We start from the raw sequence: 24,535 nt of genomic DNA on the forward strand, positions 1-24,535 counted from the left end.
AATACTGAAAGAGCTAAATGATCAGCGTGAATCATGCCTTGTTGTGGATGTGTTTGGCAGTGTTCTTGGTGTATTCTAGCTGTTCCACTAAAGTTGTATCTCGCAGGAAGTTCCCCTCTGCTGCTGACAGTCTGCACAGCAACTCATCCTCCAGTCACTTCAGCTCAATCTGACACAAGTTCTGCTCAGTGCTCAACTCCAACTTGAGTAATCAAAGGAAGTACAATGTTAGGACTCTTTGAGGACACACAGTCTGGACACAGACACACTGAACTTTATGGGTAGATTGGTATGTACAGTGGCTCCAAAAAGTATTTGGGCACCTAAGCTTCAAATAATTGTTTTTTACAGAATACATGTTTTTGCATTGTATAACAAAACATGATGGAACCAAGTGGCATTTACATTAAAGAAATATAACACAAACATATTTCAAGAAAAATATTTAACAAAAATAGGTTTGTTAAGGTTCAAATAAAATTAGAGTTAAATAGATATAGGGGCAGATTCACTAAGACTGAATTGCGGCTGGTAAAAGTGCAGTTTTTGCATGTGCTCTCTGCACTAGTTTAGCGCCCGATTCACTAATTAAATTATGCAGATAAGTCAATGGCGCAATTTCAGTGCTGATTGCGTCTGCTTAAATAGACTGCAGGTGGTTAGTGAATAAGAAAAATGTTTTTGGGCAGAAATACCATGCGCAAAAGTGGCGCAACTGTTTAGTGAATTCGCCCCATACTGTTCAAAATTAAGACAATTCTTATTGGATACCCTTCTGGTTGTTAATCTTAGTGGAACATATCCATAGTACACCTGTTGTTACTTTATTAGGACACCTACAAGAACTTAATAGGAAATGTAAGCGCAGTGTAGTTCTAGCGGGAAGACTAGCAGCTGTACATCATCGCACCATTAGCTAGGTAACTCCTATCCAATCACATGTAAGCCATTGCTTTATAAGTCTGCTCACAATCTATCACATTGCTGTTTCAGTGTGCTAACACAGCAACCTCCACCACCCCACCGCCACCAGTCGAGTCCCGTTCTGCATGGGGGTAGGCTCTTCGCCCCTGCCTCCTATCTCTGGCAGAATCTGATGGTTCCGAGCACAACTTCTTTGGACTGCCAGATGGGGCTTACACCAAAGAGAGACATTACATTCCTGTTTTATATTCATCAAATAAATGTAATCTAAAACTTTACTCAAATCTGCGAGTCTTCCTGATGGAACTGACTTTATGCATCAACTAAAAAAAAAACAAAGGATCAGTTGGTTAAAATTATAAATGAATGAATGAATGAATGAATGACCAAGAAAGGGACAGTTAGTTCTGAGAAAAAGTCAAGCATTTTTTTTTTGCAAATGCCACTTGATATTTTGGTGTTACTGAAGTGTTACTAAAGTGTTCAAAATAGTCAAAAGAGTCCAAATGACTTTTGGGGCCACTGTACAAGCAAGGTTCTATTCAAAACTTTTAGAAAACATTTAGAAAGTATAACAAATAAGTAAAATAATGAAACTCAAAAATATGAAAGCATGTTGGAGACAATTTAAATGCAAATAAATAAATGAATTATGAGCAAAAGTTTGATTATTGTGGATCTCACATAGCCAATGATCACAGGTTGAAGATGACCATTATTTTTTAATTTGACTTCCAGTGAAACAGGAGACTCTGTGACTGACTGACCTTCATCATCTCCAGCTCGGGTCTTTCGTGTGTTACCACTTGTCCTAGGAGCTACTCCTCTAGACCGGTACATGTCACAGTGAAGTTTATAGTGCATCCGGAAAGTATTCACAGCGCTTCACTTTTTCCAATTTTTTTTATGTTACAGCCTTATTCCAAAATGGATTAAATTCATTATTTTCCTCAAAATTCTACAAACAATACCCCATAATGACAATGTAAAAGAAGTTTGTTTGAAATCTTTGCAAATTTATTACAAATAAAAAACGAAAAAAATCACATGTACATAAGTATTCACAGCCTTTGCCATTACACTCAAAATTGAGCTCAGGTGCATCCTGTTTCCACTGATCATCCTTGAGATGTTTCTACAACTTGATTGGAGTCCACCTGTGGTAAATTCAGTTGATCGGACATGATTTGGAAAGGCACACACCTGTCTATATAAGGTCCCACAGTTTACAGTGCATGTCAGAGCACAAACCAAGCCATGAAGTCCAAGGAATTGTCTGTAGACCTCCGAGACAGGATTGTATCGAGGCACAGATCTGGGGAAGGGTACAGAAAAAGTTCTGCAGCATTGAAGGTCCCAATGAGCACAGTGGCCTCCATCATCCGTAAATGGAAGAAGTTTGGAACCACCAGGACTCTTCCTAGAGCTGGCCGCCTGGCCAAACTGAGCAATCGGGGAAGAAGGGCCTTAGTCAGGGAGGTGACCAAGAACCTGATGGTCACTCTGGCAGAGCTCCAGCATTTCTCTGTGGAGAGAGGAGAACCTTCCAGAAGAACAACCATCTCTGCAGCACTCCACCAATCAGGCCTGTATGGTAGAGTGGCCAGACGGAAGCCACTCCTCAGTAAAAGGCACATGACAGCCCACCTGGTGTTTGCCAAAAGGCACCTGAAGAACTCTCAGACCATGAGAAACAAAGATTGAACTCTTTGGCTTGAATGGCAAGCATCATGTCTGGAGGAAACCAGGCACCGCTCATCACCTGGCCAATACCATCCCTACAGTGAAGCATGGTGGTGGCAGCATCATGCTGTGGGGATGTTTTTCAGCAGCAGGAACTGGGAGACTAGTCAGGATCGAGGGAAAGATGAATGCAGCAATGTACAGAGACATCCTTGATGAAAACCTACTCCAGAGCACTCTGGACCTCAGACTGGGGTGAAGGTTCATCTTCCAACAGGACAACGACCCTAAGCACACAGCCAAGATAACAAAGGAGTGGCTCCGGGACAACTCTGTGAATGTCCTTGAGTGGCTCAGCAAGAGCCCAGACTTGAACCCGATTGAACATCTCTGGAGAGATCTGAAAATGGCTGTGCACCGATGCTCCCTATCCAACCTGATGGAGCTTGAGAGGTCCTGCAAAGAAGAATGGGAGAAACTGCCCAAAAATAGGTGTGCCAAGCTTGTAGCATCATACTCAAAAAGACTTGAGGCTGTAATTGGTGCCAAAGGTGCTTCAACAAAGTATTGAGCAAAGGCTTTGAATACTTATGTACATGTGATTTTTTTCATTTTTTATTTGTAATAAATTTGCAAAGATTTCAAACAAACTTCTTTCACATTATCATTATGGGGTATTGTTTGTAGAATTTTGAGGAAAATAATGAATTTAATCCATTTTGGAATAAGGCTGTAACATAACAAAATGTGGAAAAAGTGAAGCGCTGTGAATACTTTCCGGATGCACTGTATAAGCATGGTCTGGGCCTGGAGCTCTGGGGGAAAGTGGGGATTGGCATGCTTAGTGTGTAGAAGGAGACGGAAACCACGGTTATATTCACACTCCTTACCACCCAGTCTGATGTACCTGTGGGAACAACACATTGTGTTGATGTGTACAGGCAAGTCTAGAGTAAAAATTGCTAAACAGTGCTTGAAGATAATAGCTTGTCATCTACTTTAAAAGCTGGAAGGAGCACTTCATCCATACTACACGCCCGTTTCAGCAACTGCCTAATTGAAGCAAACAGAAAAGAATGACAAAACCCCCAGTAGCCACCACAGGCAAAAGTCGTTAAATAAAACTGGAAGATGTTATTCCCAGCAGCCAATATTTATCCCAATTTGCATTTCAATTAAATCAGGCTTGGCTGGCCAAACGTGGTGGCTTTTAATTTTTCTCTAATTACCCGGCGCCTGTCAGCCAGCGACAACAACTCTCATGCTAAAGGTTCCACAAAACCCGGGTCCTCTTCGGCTCTATATCTTCAAAAGATGGAATTAATGTACTATTGATAGAACCATTACTTCACCAAATTAAAGTCCCAGCTGATGGATTGGCTCATGTTCCTCCATCAGACATGAAAGGAATAATTAGTATTCATTATTTCACACTGCAACATTCCAATTATTAATGAACTTCAGACGGCGATCCACACCAGATCCATCATGGATGCTGCGGCCGGCCGGATTAATCACAAGCATGGACCGATGTGTGGGTCAGGTGCTGGAATAAACTTGTAATCAAATTAAACATCGGGCCATGGTTATGGGTCAAAAGAGGGGGACTGAAGGTGTCCCTGAGGTACAATGCTACAAGGACAAAAGGCATGAAGACGTGATAAATAAGATCTAAGAAATGAATATTGAGGAATGTCGCATTTATAGTCCCATTTAGTATACACTAGATTAGCAAGCAAATGCATTGATCCAGTGTTTAGTTGAAATGAAATTATTTTACTGAAAAATATTTTTACTTTTATTTTTTACATATCTTAGCACTGAACTATTATAATATAATATAATATAATATAATACCGTTGTTTTCTCTGATTTAAAACAACACTCTGCTGCATTAAACTGATCCGTATTCAACACACATAAAGAAAAAGAGCAAACAAAACCACATTTATCAGCTTCTGTGAGTGAGGAATCAATACCGCTGCCTTCACCTCTATTCAAATCACACAACACTAATTCATCTTCGATTCTAGTTTTCATACCGCAGAGAATCACCGCAAAAATAGGGCTCTTTAGAGCTCAGTACAGCTTCTTCCCTGGAAAAATTAACCTTCAAAGGATCTAGGCCAAAATTATCTGCAGGTCAAAAAGTACATAACAGTAAGTATTTGCTGTTTATTACTGCAATATGTACAATGAGAGAATCAAATTGAGACAATAACATTTGTTACAGTAAAGTGACAGATATTCAGAGATAGCAAAACTTGCCTACCTTTCTTTATGGTTTGTCTTCCAAGCAGTGGTTCCAGGAGAGGGTCCAATGTCTCCTTGTTTTCAATCAGGATCACTTCACCACAGGCCAAAGCCTGCTCAATAACATCCAGATACCTATAAGAGAACATCAACAGTCAGTGAGGCCCCTCTCAGCAGTGCCTGGGACAATGTTACCAGGTGAAAAAACTTTTGGTGAAAAACTTTGGTGACCAGTTACAGCATCTAAATAATACTCTCAGCACGTTTACATGCGCAATACGCTAGGGCAGGTTTTTGTGTAGTTGCGCTATTGGTTACATCTGTCCAAGTATACAGTAGATGACACAATGCGGAATAGAATATTTGAAGGAAGGACATCAGCTTAGGAAGTGTTAGAACACACGCCGCATGTCAACTCTGTCTTTCGAAGCAACGCTGAGGCCAGTTGTGGTCCAACGTGTAAACATGCTGGACGAAGCCGAGCTACAGTTGCATTATCTATGTCTGTTAGTCTGACTTCGCAAAAATTGGACTAAAATGTTAAACTGGTATTTAAAAAGATGAATTATGGTTTAAGTCTGACTGAAATAGGTCATGTAGCGCTCTCTCTCTCTCTCCCTAGAGATAGGGAGAGAGAGAGTGCTACGTGACCGTGAGAACAGGCACTTTTCAATGTAGAAAAAATGCAAAAGCAACCAATGACGAATAAATATAACCATGACGGAAATTTTACAACTAGAAAATGCAACATCAAAACAATTTTAGCCCCTTATTTGGAACAAACCAAAAGAGGTATAGACCTGAAAACGCCTTTTAACACTTTACCCTCTTTGGCCATACTGCAGCACCCTCAAGTTGGGCCTGTATAGGTTTCTGATCCACTTGCTGGCTTGCTGCTGAGGATCCACTAGCAGAAGCCAGCACTGGCTCGTCCTCAGGTTGGCTGCATTTTCAACAGACAACCGATCAGCTGGCAGGCCCTGGTTCTGCCAGGTTGCCACCGTGGCCTGATCAGTCAGCGTAAGTACAGGGTCCAGACCGTCTGTCAGTGGGATAGCAGTCTGGATCAAGAGGTGTGAGGAGAGGAAGACAGACAGTGATGCTATTCAGTTCAATGCTCCACTGGAGTGCAGACACAGTTTTACAGTAACAGGATTTTACAGTAGACTGCTCAGGAGAAAAAACTGATCCAAAAAACTTGTAACCTTGACAAGAGATACAAAAGAGTTGGCAAAAGCTACAATGCAGAATAAATATGGCTGCCAATTAATTAATTAATTACATGATGTTCTGATAATAAAATAGAATAAATTAGCTCAATATCAATAGCTGCTGAGAAAAGCCCCTATATTAAGATAATTCAAAGGCATTAAATTCCTGTGGCAGTCTGAGAAAGCATTGAATAAACATTTCAAAAAGTGGCTTTAGATGTCAATATATTGTCAGTTTTAATGTCATATTGTGGCCTTCATTACACAGTGATCTGTTTTACAATCAATTTTGTCAGTCTCTCCAAGGTAAACTTAGGGAACATTCACTCAGAACATGTTATCGCATTCTGTTTGTCAATTGTCGGTCTGTGTAGCCTACATTTGAGTCAGGCAGACGTCTTTGTCCATTTTTTTCACATCATAAGTGGCCTGTTTTTAAGATAAAGTGTTAAAAGCACCTTAACAAAAAAACACATCTTGAGATCCCTGCATTTTGTTCCATTTTGTTGTGCACTGTCTAGCTGTTTTTGAAAGAAAGAACACATCCTGTATGAACAGCTCTATGTAGGTTTAAAAAATAAAGTCTGCTAACTGTGAACTAGGGATGTGCCTGAAGCGAATACCTTATTCGAATACGAATAATGACTTCAAAAGGAATAACGGATTCATCCAAATAATATAAAAAATATTTATATGACTGATTATACAAAAAGCACAAGGACAAAGCGACATTTTAAATAAACATATCCAAAATTACAACGACTTCATGAATCTGTGCAGCCAATATTTCTAAAGTGTAAACCTTATGAATGAAAATGCGCACGGTGTGATTTCAGATCGGATGGTCGCGGTCTCGACTCCACTTGCGGTTTCTGTAAATTGTGTGCGTATGGAGCATATCAAGTGAAACATGAACTAATATACGACATCCTATACACTTTCCACTTCTTGAAATGTCTGTTAATGTATCACACGATTCACACATAATGATTCCCTTTAATTAATTTATAGCCTATATCTGAGCGCGATGTTAAATTCCTGACCTGAAGTGATGATTTCACATCGGAGCCTGTCTATCCATCTCTTAAAGTGGACCACATTTATATCCACATCAGCAATTAAGGTTATTAACTGGTTAAGACCAGGGGTGTAAAGTAATTTAGTAAAAATACTAAAGTATTATTGTTGAGTATTATTTTTGGGCATTTGTACTTTAGTGCAATTTAAACAGAATAATTGTACTTTTACTTAATTACATTTCCAAAGAAAAAAATAGTACTTTTTACTCTTTACAAATTTATTTAAACATGAAAAGTACTCACTACATTTTTGCAGATCATTTTATTTCATCTTACTGGACTGAAGCCAACTTTTCACTGCATCCATCTAATGACAGATGACAGACCACAGGTCAGTCATTTCAAATGGAGTGTCACACGGCGGCTGTGTGAAGTTCCAACCTTCTGCACAGGCGGAATTTCGGATATGATTTATGCTTCTGATACGTTGAAATATTTGTGCTCCTAGACTGTATGTGACCGCCCGACTGAATGTGATTTATTCATTCAAAACAAAGCACAAAGTGAGAAACACTGACAGTTTTTGTCCTAAACTTTATTCTGAACACCTGTTACTTCTACAGATTGGACAGTTATGAAGAAAAAAAATTATTATTCACGTTGCAAATATATAAAATAACAAAAGGCTTTTGTAATTAAATGTGTACATGTCATTTATTTCTACACTTGCCTTCATATTTAAAACATATCTATTAATTTCTACTCCCTATTTGCTGAATTATTATTGTTGTTGTTAGGCAACTATTAAATATAATAATAACCATAAATCCAGAAATGATAATAATAATGATAATGAAAACAATGGAATCAGAGTAAATATTAATTATAAATTTTACTGAATTCATCCATCTGCTCAACAGCAAGGTTTGGTAGAAAACCTCACAAAACCAAAAACATTACTAACTTTCTTCAAAGCTTCATTTATTTTATTTTTTTAATCTTTCTCTACGTCTCAAGATGCTGGGTGCTCAGCATTTCGTGCATGCCTTCTCCCATGCAACGAACATTGCAGGACTGTGGCAGCATTTTTGCTAAATAAAATTATGTGGTTCATTACACTTTTTAGGGCAGTTCAGAGTGAAATGTCCATTGACTGGCGCTAAAAGTGAGTGAAATGTTCTCCCGAACAGATATGGTTTTTAAGGTTAATATTCTATCGAGTTTTTAGTCAACAAAACCAACCTCTCGGGGGCCTGGGTAGTTCAGCGAGTATTGACACTGACTACCACCCCTGGAGTCACGAGTTCAAATCCAGGGCATGCTGAGTGACTCAGCCAGGTCTCCTAAGCAATCAAATTGGCCTGGTTGCTAGGGAGGGTAGAGTCACATGGAATAACCTCCTCGTGGTCGCTATAATGTGGTTCTCGCTCTCCGTGGGGCGCATGGTGAGTTGTGCGTGGATGCCATGGAGAATAGTGTGGGCCTCCACACGCGCTACGTCTCCGCGGTAATGCGCTCAACACATCATGTGATAAGATGTGCAGATTGACAGTCTCAGATGTGGAGGCAACTGAGATTCGTCCTCCACTACCCGGATTGAGGCGAGGTACTATGCCACCACAATGACTAAGAGCGCACTGAGAATTGGGCATTCCAAATTGGGGAGAGAAAAAAATTAAATAAAATCTCTCTACCCAAAACCTTAACCCTAAATGTAACAGATAGTGTCATAAAAAGCAAATGTGAGATGAAAAACACAATTTCTGAAGCAACCATGTCAGTTTGTGGTGCTTCTATAACACTTTCGGCTCACGTGTAGACTCTTCAGGACTCATTCCCCAGTCCTTTGTATCGCATATGCAACACTCTATCAGTTGAGCTTCCGTGCAATTTGATTACACTTAAACAAGCTAGTAAATTTAGTTGGTTTTGTAATGCAAATGCTAAAATGAGTCATGTGCTATAGTATAAGTGTTTAGATGTCATGAGATAGCATTGTGTGAGGAAAAGAGCAAAAATGAAGTGTTTATGAACTGATAATCTGCCATTTGACTCATGATATGTGTGAAAGGGGATAAAAGTCATTGTTGTGTTACCACCTCTAGTGTTCATTCCACATGGAAACTGCCATGTTACGTACAACAGGTCACAAAATGTCGTTATTGTAATATGATTCTTTGACCAGGTAGTGAATGCCACTGGGGGAGAAATATGTCAGTTGTTGGAGATAGTAAAAAGGCGACATAAACCAATCGAATTTAACAACATCCTCTCTCACACAATCTCCTGTCTTGATTTTATTCTAGCTAGGAAAAGTTAGTTTTTTAATACTTAAGTACAATTTAATGTGAATACTTTTTTATTTTCACTCAAGTATGTTTTTGGCTAGATACTTGGACTTTTAATTGAGAAAAATTTTCACTCAGTATCCATACTTTCACTTTAGTATAATTTCTGAGTACTTTTTACATCCCTGGTTAAGACTTTATTCCGAAAAAAAGTTAAAATGGTCCATAAAGGTTTAAATGCTCCATAGAGTATTCATCTATTAGGAATATTCCTCCTTATGTAATATGAAGAAACTGAAACTCTTTTTATGTCTTCTTCTTTAAACTGTGCTAAATTTGAGAATGTTAAGTGTTCTTGAACTCTGGTAAGGCGCTATATAAATGTAACATTATTAATATTATTATTAATAAAGTGTCCTATTGTAAAAATTCCTGATAGACTTAAGGGACTTTCACCTGTTTGTAGGCTATATTAATTTTATTTTAATTTCTTTTAATGTTTGTATATTTGTATTTAGTAGTCACTGCAAAATGTGTGCTTGACATTTCACATTTTGCTTGACACCTCTTGCCTCCAGAATAATGTTGTTATACATGCACAGAAAAACGAAAATTCTGTTTCAAGCAGATATTAATATCTGAAATACCAGGAGAAACCACAGTAAACAACATATTCCACAGTTCCATAGCCTACAAATTCAGCTTCATCTGGAAAGGAAAAAAAAAAAAAAAGAATACAATTATATATTTTTTAAAATAATAGTTGTATAATAATAATAATAATAATAATAATTATTATTATTATGCTATTATTATGAAAAGCCATATACAAGGCATATTTTATTCATAAAAACTATAAATGTAAGAGTAACATTTAAAAATGGGCATTTCATTTTATTTTGACGCATTTCCGGTTTAAGCTCCGCCCACACCCGGGACAGATACAGATAATTTTGTCATATGAACAGATACAGATACAAATACAGATAATGGCTTAGCTGCACACCCCTATTTAGGATTATTAAGATTTTTTGTATTATGACATGATTTTAATGGCAATTAAGCACACAATTTCTTTTCACAAGGATTGTTATAAGCTATTTTTTGACAGTATAACAGTACAAAAATACTGTGAAACACTGATTATTTTTAAATTTCATAAATCAAAGCATATTTTAAAAATTACAACAAATAAAAAAATCACAATTTAAATAATACATCAATATTTTTGCATTATAGAAATTAGAATTAGAGAGAAAAATATGTGTCAAATGAAAACAATATCACAAAACCTAAAAATAGACTTAATTTTTTATAGAAAATAATTTCTTATTTCTTTCTCATGATTTTGGGTTGAAATGTGACCCGGACATGTTCTTGACAGGTGTTGTGAAATTCACAGGAGTAATACCTAGACAAAGTGAATGAAACGGAGCAAAGGAGAAGAGATAAAAAAGCAAAAAAAAAAACAAAAAAAAAACCTTGTGGTGACCTCAAATCTAGCCTTCAGGCCCAGAAAAAAACTCAATCTTAGGCCTGCTGTCTTTGTCCTCCCAACTGATTGTAAACACTGACAGAACGTAATGTACACGGTCGCAATTCAAAACTGCCTCTAAAAGTTTAGTTACATTTTCACTTAGCATCAATTTAGCGCTCATTTAAGACTTCAATAATATCGCAGAGATGCTCCTGTAACGATAAATCTTTTCTGACATTGCCTTTGCAGGGGCCGAGCTTCCAGAACATGTCGCATAATAAATTCTCAGACAGTTAAAAATCACTATAATTTTATCCTAATGCATTATGGATTGCTTGGAATATCAATCAGTCCTGGGTGAAGCATTTCTAATTTCCAACAGCTGTTAAGGCTTTGAGGTAAGTTAATGATTACATATAGACGGGCTGATTTATTAGTCTAAACACTATTGCTTCCAGGTGAATGGCATAAAGACAAATAATTTGTCTTGATATGTTTAAAAGACAAGCTGTCCTATTGTATCCCTATTCATTTCTCCAAATATGAAAGTCGAACAGTTTAAAGAAAAGCACTATAAGAAACATTACATTCATTTTATGCATTTACAGTGCTAACGATTTTAGATAATTCCACAGGGATATATATTATCAATGCTACAGTGAAAAAAAGAGAAAGGCAAAGGAGCACTCCTTTAATTTTTTTTAACATAAAAAAATAAATACCCCTAAAAAAATTAAAAGTACTCCAGTGACTCCAGTATCAGTAACCTTATAAAAGCTGTTTATATTTTAAACAGAGCTGGGCACTGATTTAGTATTTCTTTTAATGAGTAGTAATTATATATTCTTAATTAATTTCTTTGATTTTTAAGCATTTTTCTTGTATTCTATACTGTACATAATTTTTTTATTTTTTCCTTTATCACAAGTAATAGCCTATTCTATTATATTTCTCACAGAAAGCACCATGGTATTACACTTGTTTATTTATTTATTTTCAGACATGGCCTGTGATAACCCCATATTTATGACATGTGTTATAGTAAAACCATGGTATTTTTTAAAGTACTTTGGTGCACCATGACAGTATCATCAATGAATATAATAATCATTCAGTACCATGGTATTTCCCTGGTAACAGCACAGTGTCTCTTTTTGTTATAGGGCTCTAATGTTTTTCTTGTCTCTTCATTTTCTCTCATCTCTGCTTCCTCACTTTATCATGTCATCTCTCCTGCTTCCACTCTGACCTCATCATCCTCTTTATATAACTGACACTTCTTATATTACTTTCTCTTCATTCATTTTAATATTCATATAATGTTTACTGTATGGTACAACGATGGTGTCATGATGGTACCATGGTTTTGAATGGTTATCATGGTAGTCTACATGTAAAATGGTAATACCATGGTATGTTTCTAAAAGTGATCGAATGGCTTATTAGTTTCAATAAAAACCAAACTGGCTTTGTCAAAGTCAGACAGCTCTTTCCGTTAATGGCAGTTTTCTATAAAAAGCCATATTTTCTATCCCAATTTAATGAATAAATCTGTCTACACTGCAGGTGTGCGATGTTGGAAATGCGTTAGCAATCAATTCTTTTGATTAACTACATGGAGTGGACTTTTTATCTGATCTTGTCTGAGGTAAAGGCAATTCAATGTTCTGGGGTGAATCCCAAACTGCATTTATTGCTCAATTGAAGGGCACTGCTGCGGGAGGGGATGCCACTGGAAAACTTGTTCAAAACGAAAGTGAGAAAATTAATCTTTTCTCGAAGGGCCCTTCCACAGGACTGTTAGTGAAGGGTACATTCATACAGTAATGCTACGTTTCCTTCAGAGTACCCACTTCAAGGTCTCTGCACTTCGGAGTGAGTAGGGCATATAGGGAGGATCACTTGCGACTGGAATCCGCCATGATCTGCTGTAGAGCGTGTTGCTAAAGGCATCTCCACTTAATTTTCATTAATTCACCCGTGATTTACAACACATTATTTCTGTTATTGTGCGAATATTACGAGATTTTAATGGAGTTTTATTTAACTAATTTAATTTAATTATTACAATTTCCATCCTTTTTCCGGATGACCAAAATGGCACCTTTAGATTTGTGATCGAAAGGGGCAGGGGCTCGTGCCCCTGCTTCCCCCATTCTATGCACATCACAGGAATGAATTAATCATGACCGACTGCAATTAGCACAATTCAACAATGGCATCTGTACCTAAAACCAATAGCTTTTCCATGATTTAAAGTTAGCTTGAGAAAAATACACACAAATCCAGTTTTTCTGTCATAATCCAATTATCCTGACCAGTATGTGAGCCACATTCAGAACAAAATAGACAGCAGACGAAAATGTGCCCTTCTTTTTCGCTGTCCCGAACTGGCCTACATCCATCTAGCCCCCTGCCCAAATCAATGGTGCATTTGGTGCACCCCTTTCTTCCGACCTCTCAATCTCAGCGTCTGGCCAAACATTTACGCCATGGCCGCCTCCCCTTTGAATGAAGCCAAGCTCATGTTGTGATTAGGTCTGTTGGTGTAGTCTAGTCTCCTAGCCCAGGATTCTCGCCTCTCACAGTCAGCCGGTACCTGCAGGCCTCCCACCAGCCGATTGGCCAGCTCAGTGGTCTGGCTGGTGCATGTCATTTCCTCCTGGCAGTGTAGCTTCTCAGCTGCCACCCTCTCAAACTGAGCTGTTAGGCTTTGCATGTGCCTGTCCAGATCCTGTCAGCACAAAGCAGCCATAATCGCATAGCATGCAATTCACACCACTACTACTTTGTTTTACTAAAATACATATGTCTCACATGCAGTATTCAGTAAAAGATATGGTGTATGGATGGTCTATTGCCTTAAAATTGTTAGTTATACATGTATAGTTGATCCACATAATAAAGCATGATTTTCAAAAATATTTTTTAAAGAGGTAGCACAAACACAATTTTCAGGCAAAACATTTCACAACAAGTAGTTTCTTAGATTTAAAATAAATATAAAACATTACATATATTGCTCAATTTTATGACAAAAAGTATTTGGACATTCTCTGGTTTTCAAACCTTGTGGAAAATGTCTGTAGTGAATGTGACTCCGCTAGGACACCTATGTGAACTTGAGGGGAACTTACATCATACATCCCCTAAAAATCACCTTAGGAACAGTTGATTAAAGAAATAAACAAAATGGCAAAGAAAAGTAAAGTTAGTTTTGTGAAAAGTCCTAGCATAATTTATTTGCAGATGACACCTGGTTTGATGTTTTTGTTTTCTAATGCAAACAAACGTATACATATTTTTTGAGTGTGACTTAAAACTGTCCGGAAGTGTTCAGATACTTTTGGGGGCTGCTGTCTGTTATTTTTAGAGGACACTCAATTGTAATAGTTTCAGTAAATAAAACACATATCACATTTACAGACAGATAGCGATTGAAATATGCAGATGCACTGCTTTAAATAGTGGCTAAGTATGATGGTGTGGCATTGGCCTTTTTTTTTTTCAAAAAAATAAATAAATAAATAAAAATTATATATATATATATATATATATATATATATATATATATATATATATATATATATATATATATAAAAACAAATATTTGTACATTTCACTTACTTCCAGTTCCCTATCTGTCACTCACTCGACGTTGTGTCGATGTACTGACACTAGGGGTCGCTCTTGGGAGCCCCAAACACCTCTGATCTTTGAGAAAAGGCCAGTGAGAATTGGCGAGTGGAATTTGCATGCCACTCCCTCGGACATACTGGTATAAAAGGAGCTGGCTCGCAACACTCATTCAGATATTTTCTTCGGAGCCGAGTCTCCGATTCTCACTAGCTGAATTTCACTGCCGGTCCATTCACCTCTTAAGAAGCGTATGCTGTTGGATATACGGCGCATTTCATTGCGAGAACATGACCATGGCAACGTTGCGGTCGCGGCTTTCCTTCTTCTGGGGGAAAGCCACTCCAGCCGCCCCCCACGCCAGGCCTTCTACCTACGGGTACGAGGCCGGGTTGGTTGACGCTGGAGGCAATTTGGGGGCTCCAATGGGTAATTGTTCCCAATGGGTATCATTGTACCATACAGTAAAATAACATTATATGAATATTAAAATGAATGAAGAGAAATGGGTAATCCCCCGCGGACCACCCATTCCCCAGCACGCTCGTTTGCACCGGTCCAGTTCTGGGATGAGAAAGGCAGCTCACCTCAGTGCCAGCCTAATGTCTCTTTCAGAGCTCATGAGATGGATGAGGTTTCGATAGCAGCATAGGGGAGCACGTTGGTGATGTCGGACGCTGAGGACTCGACTGGGCTGCCACCTTTTCCCGCTAAAGGAAGTGGGTGTTTGCATCCTCAACTACCTCGACGACTGGCTGATTTTAGCTCACTCTCGAGACCTGTTGTGTGCGCACAGGGACCTGGTGCTCAGGCACCTCAGCCGTTTGGGGCTTTGGGTCAACTGGGAAAAGAGCAAGCTCTCCCTGGTTCAGAGCATCTCTTTTCTCAGCATGGAGTTTGACTCAGTCTCGATGATATCGTGCCTCACGAGTGCGCGCAGTCAGTTCTGAACTGCCTGAAATCATTCATGCGGAGAACAGCGGTTCCACTGAAAAACTTTCAGAAGCTCCTGGGGCATATGGCATCCTCGGCGGCGGTCACACCACTCGGGTTGATGCATATGAGACTGCTTCAGCACTGGCTTCAGACTCGAGTCCCGAGATGGGCATGGCACCACGGCACACATTGCATGGCCATCACGCTGATCTGCTGCCACTTGTTCAGCCCTTGGTCAGACCTTGCATTTCTGCAGGCAGGGGTTCCCCTACAGCAAGTGTCCAGGCATGTCGTGGTCAAGAAAGACGCCTCCAAGCTAGGCTGGGGTGGCGTGTGCAACGGGCACGCAGCCGCCGGTTCCTGGACAGGACCGCGACTGTGCTGGCATATCAACTGCCTAGAGTTGCTGGCAGTACTGCTCGCCCTGCGGAGGCTTTTGCCATTGATCCAGGGCAAGCACGTGTTAGTCCAGATGGACAACACAGCGACGGTAGCATATATAAACCACCAAGGTGGCTTACGCTCACGTAGCATGTCGCAACTCGCCCGCCGTCTCCTCTTCTGGAGTCAGCAGTGACTGAGGTCGCTGCGGGCCACTCCCATACCGGGCAACATCAATGCCACAGCGGACACGCTGTCGTGGCAGGTGACGCTCAGGGGAGAGCGGAGACTCCACCCCCAGGTGGTCCAGCTGATTTGGAGTCGATTCGGCAAGGCACAGGTAGACCTGTTTGCTTCCCGGGAATCCTCCCATTGCCCGCTCTGGTATTCCCTGACGGGGGCTCTCCTTGGGACAGATGTGTTGGCACACAGCTGGCCCCAGGGGCTACGCAAGTATGCATTCACCCCAGTGAGCCTACTTGCACAGACCTTGTGCAAGGTCAGGGAGGATGAGGAAAAGGTCATCCTCGTGGCGCTGTACTGGCCCACCCAGACCTGGTTCTCGTACCTCACGCTCCTCACGACAGCCCCTCCCTGACAAATTCCCCTGTGGAAGGACCTTCTTTCTCAGGGACGGGGCACCATCTGGCACCCGTGCCCAGACCTCTGGAACCTCCATGTCTGGCCCTTGGACGGGACGCGGAAGACCTAAGTGGTCTACGAGGCAGCTATATGCCCTGAAGTGACATTTGTTCATGAATTGGTGTTCTTCCCGAGGTGAAGACCCCCAGAGATGCGCAGTCAGGTCAGTGCTTTCCTTCCTGCAGGAGAGGCTGGAGGAGCGGTTGTTCGCCTCCACCTTGAAGGTGTTTGTGGCCGCCATAGCGGCACACCACGACACAGTGGAGGGTAAGTCCCTAGGGAGGCATGACCTGATCATCAGGTTCCTGAGAGGCACAAGGAGGCTGAATCCTCCTAGGCTGCGCCTCTTCCCCTAATGGGATCTCTCTGTGGTCCTCCTGGGCCTTCGGAGAGCCCTGTTTGAGCCTCTAGAGTCAGTCGAGCTGAAAGCCCTCTCCTTGAAGATGGCCCTTGTGACCGCACTCACCTCCATCAAGAGGGTTGGGAACCTGCAGGCGTTCTCTGTCAGTGACACCTGCCTGGAGTTCGGTCCGGAAGACTCTCACGTGGTCCTGAGACCCCGACCGGGCTATGTGCCCATCGTTCCCACGACCCCTTTTAGGGATCAGGTGGTGAGCCTGCAAGTGCTGCCCCGGGAGGAGGCAGACCCAGCCTTATCGTTGCTGTGTCCGGTGCGTGCTTTGCGCACCTACTTGGAACGCATGCAGAGCTTTAGATGCTCTGAGCAGCTCTTTGTCTGAACACTTTCTCCAAACAGAGGCTTGCCCACTGGATCGTGGATGCCATCGTGCTGGCATACCAGGCCCAGGCCATGCCTGCCCCTTTGGGAATATGAGCACACTCTATGAGGAGTGTGGCATCCTTGTGGGCACTGGCCAATGGCACTTCTCTAGCAGACATCTGCAGGGCAGCGGGCTGGGCAACACCCAATACCTTCGCGAGATTTAAAAATCTCCAGGTTGAGCTGGTTTCGTCCCGTGTATTGTAAGGTACGAACAGGTAAGTGTGTGGAACAGCTGGCCGGGTGTATCACTTGCATACAGCGCCTTTCCCCTCCGTGAGGCGAAGACGTGCGCTCTTTTCTCAAGTCTGCGAACCCTGAGTGTCTTTCCTCCCTAGCCCTGTGGCTGGCGAATTCAGCGGAGGAATTCCTAGCCAGACCCAGTACGTGTACTGGGGTAGGTGCTCCACACCTCCGGTAGCCTCCTGTGATGTATTTTCCGCAGGACCTACCACTGCGCCTCTTCCATGTGCTGCTCGTAACCCACATCCTGCCCGAAGGATCTCCTTGGTGTCGTTTCTCCCTGAAAGAATAGGAAGGGAAAAGAATAATAACGCAGTGCAGATAATAGCGTTAGATGGCCTCAGCCAAATCTAGAAATTCTGAGGAGAGAAAAAAACATAGTGAGAAAAGGCCGCGGCTGGTGCGGCCTGCTCCCATACTAGTTATGTCTCTTCCCCCCCCAGGGATGTGGGGAACTACACGACGTCTTTTGGGGCATTGGGGGAGGCTAAGTGCAGACCGGTGCACCTGCTATTATGCACGCATCAGCTTGCTTGCACCTGCATCAGCAGTCTACGTAACACAGTTCAGCTAGTTGTGGCGTTTTGTATAGGGACCCCTAGTGTCACTACATCGACACAACTTCGAGTGAGTGACAGATAGGGAACGTCTTGGTTACTGTTGTAACCTCCATTCCCTGATGGAGGGAACGAGATGTTGTGTCCTTCTTGCCACAACGCTGTACTACCCGCTGAAATGTCCGGGACCCTGTCTCGGCTCCTCAGCACAAAACCTGAATGAGTGGTTGCGAGCCAGCTCCTTTTATACCCATATGTCCGGGGGAGTGGCATGCAAATTCCACTCACCAATTCTTATTGGTCTTTTCTCAAAGATCAGAGGTGTTTGGGGCTCCCAAGAGCAACCCCTAGTGTCACTACATCGACACGATGGAGGGAACGAGAGGTTACAACAGTAACCAAGACGTTTCTTTCTAACACTGATGAGTTTTGTGGTAGCAGCTTCTAGTTCAATATTGGCTTGAGCCAGAGCCAGATGCTGGAAAAACCCAACAATACAGTCTATTTACTCCACGGTCACATAAAAAAAAGATTATTTCTTGAAAGTAATATGTGTCGCTTTCAAGGTAAAAAAAAACAACAACAAAAAACACTTCATTGGCTCAAAGTTATTGCCAAATATTTCCAAAATATCACCCAAGAAATTCTAAAATTAATTATTTGTTAATTACAATGATTTTGAATTGCATTAATATTAATATTTTAAACATTTTTGTTCATTTATAGTCTCATATATGTCACACTCCCTTACCTCATAGTAGTGCACTATGTTGATGGCCCAAGCACAAAGTCCTGCTGCTGCATAGGACCTAGTCCAGACATAGTCGGGATGGAACTCAGGCTTTCTTATGTATTCCTGTTTCACGATGCTCAGACACGATGTGCTCTTATCAAAAGAAATCAACGCCTGAAGAAAGTCATCAACCTAAAGAAGAAGAGTTCACTTCACTCAATCAATACATTTACTGTAAATAATACAGAAACATAAACATCGTAATTTCCGTATTTCCATTTCCATCTCATCTGACATGTATTTAATATTCTCTTCCACAGAAGTACTTTCATAATGTAGTGTATTCATGGCACTGCACTAGGTTAGTGGGGTCTGCAGGTCAAGGCCTGGTTGTGGATTGCACCAGGATGAATCAGACAGAGCAGGGGCATGGGTGTATTGTTGTCATAGCAACACCTTTACCTTGTCCATGAAGACTCTGGCGGCCTTCCACCCACAGTCTTTTGGAATTTGTCTGCATGGAGCCAACAGCACAGCAGCGGTGACGTTCATCACAACCTCCGTGGGATTGGGAAACGTCTTTAACTCTGTCGGATTTACCTGAAAGTAACAAAGGTGAAAGAAATTAAAAGATCTTTGATGAGTCCAAAACTGCTCACTTCTAATCTTGTATTACTCTAACAACTTGTGTCAAACCCCTCAAGTGGCAATACAGGACCCTGTACTGTACTGATACTCTAATCAATTTTCTGCTCTGAATAAAAGCATCAGCTAAACAAAATTTTGTGAGCGGTGTTTACACTAAAATCCCCGCCACGATGCTTGGGTGTTGTGAGTGGTTACCAGGGCACTGCAATGCAGTTGGTAGGGTGTTCTGGGTGGTTGCTTACAAGCCCAAGTCAAAAGAGCAAACCCCCAAGTCTCTGTCCCTTCATTGCAAGTCAATGGGATTTTTACTTGTTTTATCAACTGGCAGGTAAAAATAAGCCTCATCACTTTGAAAAGTATTAGAAAACCTCTCCTCATCAATCAAGAAGATTTCAAACTGTGTGGGACAAGTTACTGTACACACTGAAGTTTAAATATTAGGTTAAGGGTTGGTTCAAAGCAATAAAGCAATAGTAATCCTGATGGCTTAGTAAGCACCATTTATGTGAGTTAGAAACAATTCAGTATTTAGTTTGGGATTTCTGAATGCAAATCATAAAACACCAAGATATTCTTTATACAAAGTTGAGAAAGTAATACCTTGTTGAGTGTTTGGAGAGCAGCTGTAGCAGCCTCCAAAGCAGGTTCGGCTTTAGCCAGATCACTTTAACAGTCTCTCAGTCTACGAGACACCTCAGCTTGAATGGCAGCTACCAGCAGATGAATATGCAGTCTTAACAGTGAGGGAGAAACATTATGCCATGTGTATTTTGTTGATTCATGTCTTTTATTTGGAAAAGTTTAGTTCCTGTTCCCTTGTCATGTGATTTCATGTTTTCCCTCCATGTTCATGTGTCATGTTTTCACTGGTTGATTGTTTAATTAGCTTGTTATCAGTTCTGTTTGTTCATTGGTTCTTGTTCTCCCATGTCTAGTATTTAAGCCCTCGTGTTTGCCATTGTCAATTGTCAAGTATTGAATGTATGTGGATGTGTTTTGTGCTAGCCAAGTCAAGCCAGGTTATGGTTATGTCAAGTTTTAAGTCATAGTCAAGTTCATGTTTATGTTTTATATTTCACATTTGTAGTTAGGGTTATAGGTTATCACGTTTGTAAATAAATTGCACTTGGGTTCTCTACACTTCATCATCGTCTTCGTCATTGCCAGCAGCCAGCATCGTTACACATTAAAGTACCATCTTGAAATTCAGTAAAGATACACCTCAGATCCTTTACAAAGTTCCTCTACCTTTTGGTCCTCTAGGTCAGCATCCTTTCTCTTCTGGCTCACTCTCTCTGTCTGCAGGCCAATCCTGGTCATGAGAGCTTCAGTGGCCTGGTTCTTCAGTGTCCGCTCCACTTCCTGTGCGTTCAGCTTGACTGTTAGATCCTCCACCTATTGTGAATGTAGTATTGTATATGTTTACACTTAGTATATGGTCTTCTCAGAGCTATTCATAAATATCTTCCATAAGCCCTGACTAATGCAGTGTACAGTTATGCTCTGTTCAACTATACAGTAATGACAACAATACCTAATCCATTTAATCCCAGCTGATTGGACACATTTTTTACTCTTTGAATAGCCCAATGAAACAAACTGTATGCCTTTAAAAAAATATTTAAAAGTTAGTGAAAGTTTGAGATTTATTCTTGGTCCCAATTTTAACCAGTGGGAGACTACAGAGTCAAAATTTTGCCTAGTTGTTCAATAGGACCAAATAGAATATTTTAAACAAATTTTTTAATTTGTTAAATTTTTTTATTTATTTATTTTTTTTTATTTATTTTGCTAACGGGCAATTGTGGGGGGAAAAGGACATGATAAACCAAAAACAAATGCATTTTTATTTTTAATTTTACTTTGTTTCATTTGTCGTATCAATACTTCAAAATCTGCAATTTTATAATTGGAGTCAATCAGTCGCCTATTCAAAAAAAGTGGCTCTGTATTTTCTGACTGCATGTACCTACTGCATGTAAAAATGTCTGCATTGACATTTATCATTTACAACTCTGTGTAAAACAGATCAACAACTCTTTTTAGACCTTTCAGATTTCAAACAAAATTTCAGTCACATGTAACCAGTGGGATTAAATGGGTTCAGTGAGATCAAGAAGTGGAGACCACTAGTGAAAATGCTTCTATTTTGCATTTTTATGATTTAATGAAAAATTCTTATTTCAAATTATATTATTAGCATAACTTCAGTAAAAAGATTAATTGAAAATTGAAAGCACCAATTGGCTGTAATGACAGCATGCACTTGAGCTGGCATGGAATCCACAAATTTGTGCAAAATCTGATAATCCATGTCATCCAGCATTGTTCGAGAATGTTTTCTTAAGAGTATTTTGTGTGCCTCATTGGGAACATGAAAATTTTACCATGTTTGTATAAAGGAGTTAACACGATCAACATCACAAAATTAGCTTATTTGATTAGTGACCTATACTGCAGAATCTTAAATATTTCTTCATTTAAACTAATGAAGTCAAAAACAATTTTTCAAAATCATACAATTTTCAATTTATTTCCAAACTTAAATTCAATATTCAATGTGGTGTCACACTTTTGGACCCCACTCTATGTAAAACAGCTAAAATGTCACATTTCAATCATATAACTGTTTAGAAAACTTTCATCAAACACGGGTCAAATTTAATCTCAAAATCTAAATGAAACTCTGCAAGACCTCACAAACAGCTTTTACGACTTGCTGAAAGTAGTAAAAGCAACTTGATCTTTTTAATCTAGAACCCATTATCAGATAAAAACCTCTGCAACATTTGAATACTAAACCCTATATCACAAAGGCAAGCAATCATCAGCACTTTCAGACTCAAGGTTTACGAGTCCCTCAACCTTCGCTGAGTTTTGGCATTCATCTTTAGCATGCTGTATTTACTTGCAGGAACTACTGTACTTTCCCTCGCATATCCTTAGTTCCAGCCTTGAGAAGGCTACACGGGCCTGTTATGAACTCTGTGGATGCCGATGAGCTGTACAAACCTGAGAAGCAGTTGTCTTGAGTTTATGAAGGCCAGACTGAAGCCTGCCGTGTCTCAGCTGTAGCTCCCTCTCTCTCTTTCCCAGCAGACTCTCGTAAAGTCTCAGCTGCTCCAGGAAGCTCTTGGGAGTGCTGTAGTTGTGCCTCCTCTCATTGCAGCAGAAACGCTCACTAACCTGTTTGAAGCTCACATGAGTATGGGCCATGATAAGACTGATGGATTCCCGAACAGCCGGCTGTAAAGACGAGTAAAAAGGAAAGAGGGTAAGAGAAGGACCTGTACGGATTAAACGCTCTTTAACATCCTCACCTGTCACAGACCCTGAAATATCATCTTCATAAATCCTGAATTCATCTCCAAGTTTGTATGTTTTTGCCTGCTTTTGGACTTACTCAATCTGAAATTTAGGTGCTGGAAGCCAGGGGCGAAGATTAAACTGGAAAATAATAGCCCATATTTGGTGACACAGAGCGTATAAAGCAGGGTGAGTGTTTATATCACGTGGCTTCTAACTTTCAGAGATGCGTTGTGTTTTGTTTGTTGGTTATTTATGATGAGTTCTGCTCTCTGATGACTGACTCATTTATCAGACTGTTAAAGATCAATTCATGCAAAGGCAAATGCACTTTAAAAGATGCAAGAACACAGATCATAATTCACTGAAAAGCAATAAAACATGTACATGTAACTGGCTGGCAAAAGACTGTTATAAATGAACATCTGACATAATGCTATTTGATAAAGAGGGTATTGAGTTTAGATGCATGTTAAATAATCTATCGATCTCTTACTCTCAAAGGTCAGGGTTATTGTGTACGACATTAAACACTTTTATGCTGTTCTGCTTTTTACAATTACAAATACATTACGCTAAAAATGATGCACATGCTAAAAATGTAGCACAACTTATGTAATACGTTTTACTCACATTGTGTACTGAGATTGGAATAGTTTACTTAAAAGTTTATTCAAATGTATAATGACATTATACTTCTCAGAGTGGCAATTAAATTAGGGCTGTCAAAGTTAACGAACTGAGATGTGATTACACACACACACACACACACACACACACACACACACACACACACACACATATACATATATATTGCATTTGTTTTTTAAATGCTGTAAACCTATTTATTCAATTCATAATATAACATTTTATTCTGTACAACGTGATTTCTTAAAACTGACTGGAAAGTCATGTATAGTCTTTGGATGGTAGTGTGTGGGATTCTTTTTCTTTTTTCCTTTGTAATAGTCTTTGGATGGTAAAATGTAGTAATAAAGAGCATCGTTGCATAAATTTCATAGTTTTAGCCACACAAATGCCACACATAATAATTACATAAAGGCCTATTATTTACTTTTCTTTCCTTAAATAGCAACTTTAACACTGACTGTGTTTTAAAGAATCCTAGTTAACTATGAAAATATTGTTTGACAGCCCTAAATTCACTACTCCAGTATTGTGGCCTAATACTGAGAGAAATACACAAACTTACAGCTGGTCATGAGTCAACACATCACATACTCACTCACTCACTCACACACCCCAAAATACAAACTCTCAACACACACATACAGTCTGGCTGAAACAGCTGTGGCTTCTCTGAGGGTCAGTCTGTGTGTATTAATCACTGTTGCGTTATTAGCATAAATGATCCTGCTTAGTGATCGTTCCACTGGTGCAGGGAAAATAACAATGCTGAGAGAGAGAGAAACTGCATCTGTCATTGAGCTCACTGTGCATGTGATCAGCCATTTGTCTTCACTTCAGAGTCGAGCTAATGATGAGGAATTTGGTGCACATGTAAATGTGAGGAGAGAACACTCATTGAAATGATTACAGAATATTTTAGCTTTTTAGTTTTATCGTGCAACTCCAGGAAATGTAAAATTATATGCAGTCTGTTTTAGCTAAGCCTACTGAGAGAATTTAAACTACATCCTGGTAACTATTAATCAAGCTTATTATTGAAAATAATTAAACACAAAGACTATAAAAACCCATTTGCAACATTCAAAGACTGTTAAAATGTTTGACGAGCACAGTCCTTTCATGTGTTGAAGTAACTGCATTTGAAACTGATAGCTGGGCCAGGGCAT

At 40.0% G+C, this 24,535-nt stretch overlaps 1 pseudogene; it reads right to left on the minus strand.

The window, feature by feature from the left end:
• Positions 1-24,535, minus strand: part of LOC127452675 (dynein axonemal heavy chain 11-like) — a 181,541-nt pseudogene that overhangs the window by 30,720 nt on the left and 126,286 nt on the right.

This window comes from Myxocyprinus asiaticus, chromosome 15 (assembly GCF_019703515.2).
Source record: "Myxocyprinus asiaticus isolate MX2 ecotype Aquarium Trade chromosome 15, UBuf_Myxa_2, whole genome shotgun sequence".
Classification (NCBI taxonomy): domain Eukaryota; kingdom Metazoa; phylum Chordata; class Actinopteri; order Cypriniformes; family Catostomidae; genus Myxocyprinus; species Myxocyprinus asiaticus.